Source organism: Cinclus cinclus, unplaced genomic scaffold (assembly GCF_963662255.1).
Source record: "Cinclus cinclus unplaced genomic scaffold, bCinCin1.1 SCAFFOLD_32, whole genome shotgun sequence".
Classification (NCBI taxonomy): domain Eukaryota; kingdom Metazoa; phylum Chordata; class Aves; order Passeriformes; family Cinclidae; genus Cinclus; species Cinclus cinclus.
Genome location: NW_026912098.1, coordinates 1,819,043 through 1,823,425, shown reverse-complemented (window position 1 = coordinate 1,823,425; position 4,383 = coordinate 1,819,043). Strand labels below are relative to the sequence as shown.

Here is a 4,383-nt window from a genome sequence, read left to right as displayed (position 1 = left end):
AGGCCATAGAACCAGCTGGTCTAGTGAAGAGACATCCTCAGACACGGCCATTTAAACAGGAGTGGTGGAAATTCCCAAATGAAGAGGGACATGAAATAATAGACAGTATAGTGGTAACACAGGTAGAGGGGAAGGGCAGGATTTCTTCTCCTGCCATCAGTACATATCCAGGAAATTTCTGTTCTCTCCTGGTGGGAAAACTTGGACGTTTCTTCAAGTACTTAAATGCCCCAACTTATGACATGTGGTCATGAACCTCGCAAGCTGCAGGTCGCCAACATCCCCAGGACTGCTCCTGTCCCATAAAAATCTGCTCTGGCCCATTCCAAAATTGGGATTAACATGGAAAATATTTTATCAAGTCTGCAGAAACTGGGTCAGACCAAGTGGTTCAAGGCTGGATTTGGTCTGAATCTGGAAATCCCAAAAGACAGAAACAGCATCATTTCAGAACCTGTCTGAGCCCATGGGAACAAAGGTTTTCCACATGTCCTGTCTGATCTCCCCTCTTTCCCCCTTTCCACCTATTGTCTTTTGTCTCCCCCCAGGCCCCCCGGTGAAGATCCTGGCTCTGTGTTCTCCATCAGCTCCTGGCTGGCACTGCCAGGCTGGGATGAGGAGCCCCTCAGCCTTCCCTGCTCCGGGCTGGACAAGCCCAGCTCCCTCAGCCTCTGCTCACAGCCAAAGGGCTCCAGCCCCACCTTGGAGGCCCTTCCCTCACCCTGCTCCAGCTGCCAGACATCTTTCCTGCCCTGAGCAACCCAAACCAGGCCCCAGTGCCCTGGATAATCCACGTCCTTGATGTCCTGGTCCCACAGCCCTGGGTGCTCCTGCCCTGCCTCGCTGCCAGGGCACACGGCTGCCTCCTGCCCAGCTCCTGCCCACCAGGAGTTTTCTGACAGGGCCTGGTGGATACAGGGAGGGCTGTGGATGTTGTCTACTTGAACTTTAGCCTTTGACACCCCATCCCACAGCATTCCCTGGAAAAGCTGAAGCCTGTGTCTTGGAGCGGTTCACCCCTCCCTGGGCTAAGAACTGGATGGACATCGGGGCCCAGAGAGTGGTGGGGAATGGTGCCACATGCAGCGTGTGTGCAGTGGTGTCCTGCAGGGATCAGTGTCGGCCCATTTCTTATTTCTTATAAAATTATTAGGATTTTTAAATTTTTTTTGTTTATTTTATTGGAAGGTTGTAGTTAGGCTTCATGTTTGAAGTTAGGTTTTATGTTTGTAGTTAGATTTTGGCTAATGTATATCTTGTTGGGGTTTTTCTGTTAATTAGGTTGGTGAATAAATATTGATTGCATTTTGTTTTATTATTTTTTATTTTGTTTATTGAACTGTTGTAATTTTTTGATGATCTAGAATTCGAGTTTTAGTTAAGATTGGGGGGTTTTTGTTGGTTTATATTTAGTTTGGGTGAGTATTAAATGGGTAGTTTTTAGGTGGATTTTTATAATAGTAATTATTTTGTAAAGAATATATGGTTTAAATGATAATTTTAAATTAGTAATATTATTAGTTTGGTAATAGATGATAATAGGGTGGTAAGTTATGGGGAATGGTTAAACTATGATTTATATTAATTTTGTAGGGGTTTTTTGGGATTTGTTTTTTTGAATTTTTTTGTAGTTTTGTTATAGTATTTTGTGTAATTTTGGTATGATTTGTATATATATTTATACTTTTTTTTTTAAGAGTATTGTACAGTTTTTTTTTGTTGTTGTAAAAATATTAATGGATGAGGAATGGTGTGGCCATCAGGAGCTGAGCTGCTGTGCCACCCCTGACCTGCCCCTACCTCTGCACACAGATATTGCTGCTGCAGCTCTAGAGAAGGGAGCAGAAGGAAGCTCCAAAGAAATGAGATCTCCAGTAAAAACAGTTTTGGGAGATCCTTTAGTTAATTTAAAGCTACAGAGAACAGAGCCCGTCCTGGACAGAGTCTGGGGCCAGAGCAAAGGAGGAGAGACAAAAATATATCACAAATATGGGCATGATTTTGTGCACAAATTATTAGACTAAAAGGTAAAAACTTCTGGCAATGAAGGAAAAGAAAGAATTCTCAAAAATTATTTATATTACAAGTGACTAGGAGAAAATGGCAACTCACAGAAATTGGCAAAGTTCACAGTTTCTGAAACCTTCCAGTCATCAGTGTCCACAGTGCAGCCTTGAGCTCCTGGTTCCTCAGGCTGTAGATGAGGGGGTTCAGGGCTGGAGACACCACTGAGTACAGAACTGACAGGGCCAGATCCAGGGATGGGGAGGAGATGGAGGGGGGCTTCAGGTAGGCAAAAAAACCAGTGCTGAGGAAAAGGGAGATCACAGCCAGGTGAGGGAGGCAGGTGGAAAAGGCTTTGTGCCTTCCCTGCTCAGAGGGGATCCTCAGCACATCCCTGAAGATCTGCACATAGGAGAAAACAATGAACACAAAACAGCCAAATACCAAACAGACACTAACAGCAATGAGCCCAAGTTCCCTGAGGAAGGAGTGTGAGCAGGAGAGTTTGAGGATCTGGGGGATTTCACAGAAGAACTGGCCCAGGGCATTGCCATGGCACAGGGGCAGGGAAAATGTATTGGCTGTGTGCAGCAGAGCATTGAGAAAGGCACTGGCCCAGGCAGCTGCTGCCATGTGGGCACAAGCTCTGCTGCCCAGGAGGGTCCCGTAGTGCAGGGGTTTGCAAATGGACACGTAGCGGTCGTAGCTCATGATGGTCAGGAGGGAAAACTGCTGAGATGAAGAACACAAAGAAAAAGAGCTGAGCAGCACATGCAGAGTAGGAGATGTTGTTGGTGTGCCAGAGGGAATTGTGCATGGCTTTGGGGACAGTGGTGCAGATGGAGCCCAGGTCAGTGAGGGCCAGGTTGAGCAGGAAGAAGAACATGGGGGTGTGCAGGTGGTGGCCGCAGGCTACGGTGCTGATGATGAGGCCGTTGGCCAGGAGGGCAGCCAGGGAGATGCCCAGGAAGAGGCAGAAGTGCAGGAGCTGCAGCTGCCGCGTGTCTGCCAATGCCAGCAGGAGGAAGTGCCTGATGGAGCTGCTGTTGGACATTTTTGGTGTCTTGGCATGGAGATCTGTAAGAACAGTAATCATGGAATAGTTTGGTTTGGAGATGACTTGAAATATCCCAGCCCAGCTTGGTGTCACTTTCCCCCCACTGCCTGCCCAGGGCTCTGCTGCCTGGAGCTCTCCCTGCCAGCTGCTGCTTCCCTGTGCCCAGGGCTGGGCCCTGCCAGTGCTGCCAGAGCCCAGCCCAGCCCTGGGGGCTCAGCTCTGCCCTGCAGACCCCTCCCAGCACAGGGCACTGCCAGGGCCAGCTCTGCCTCTGCAGGCTCTGATGGCAAAGTCAGAGCAACCCTGAGGAGGCTGGAAAAGCAACACTGATGGTGCCTGTAAGGGAACGTCTGCTGATTTCTTTCTTTGCCTAGTTCATTCAGACATGAGAGAAATTGTTTTTATTGTTCTCAACCTGAACAGACATATGAATATCAAGGTTCAATTTTCCATCTACGTGACCCTGAGCAGTAGATTATAAAATCAGGATTTTCCCTTTTATGCAGCCCCTGACTTGCTGTGCTCCCTTTATAATCTATTTGGAAATGTTCTGTAGTTAAATGTCATGCTGGGAGCAGTCCTGATCATTGCACCATCCTCACCACACAAGGAGAACACTTCCAAGTCTCACCAGCTGTCTCCCTCCACCCAGACCTTGTCCCCCAGTGCTGTCAGCAGCTCCCAGGGCTGGCTGAGAGCTGTCCCTGGCAGGCAGCAGAGTCCCTGCCCAGCACAGCACCCTGGGCTGCAGGACCCTGCTCTGCAGGACAGCCCTGGGCACCCCTGGCTGCTCTACAGGAGAGAGAATCAGAGAATGTACTCACAGAGTCTGTGGGCATTGGGATGTTCCAGCTTTAGGAGATCACTGCAGGAGCTGCAGCTGCATTGTCCTGCAGCCAGAGGCTTCCTGTGTCCAGGGCTGGGAGTGATTCTGCCCCAGGCACTTGTGAGCATCTTCCCAGCCCTGACTGATTGAAGCTCTCTGTGCCTCTGTGCTGTGCCCAGGGTGGCTGCAGGCAGTGCCCTCAGCCCTGCTGGGCTGGGAGAAGAGCTGCTCATCAAGAGAAATGGGTTTTTAAAGCTCTTCCTGGTTGCCAGGACTGTCCTCTATGCCAGGATCCCAGTCCAGCTCAGCAGCACAGACACAGCACAAGGACTTTAATGGGCCTCTTGAGGCTTAGATGCTGTTTACATCAGACACAGTCCATCAGAGAGTGTGTTCAAAAAACTTGTCAAGAACCCAATCTCACATTGAAACTTCAAAATATCTTAAACTTTAAATAGATCCCACTGAGGGACAGGACTGAGAAAGTGTCTGCACT

At 48.8% G+C, this 4,383-nt stretch overlaps 1 pseudogene; it reads right to left on the bottom strand.

Annotated features, from left to right (window-relative positions):
* Nucleotides 1–919: 919 nt before the first annotated feature.
* LOC134057391 (olfactory receptor 14A16-like) lies at nucleotides 920–2,902 on the bottom strand (annotated as a pseudogene).
* Between the last annotated feature and the right edge of the window lie 1,481 nt (nucleotides 2,903–4,383).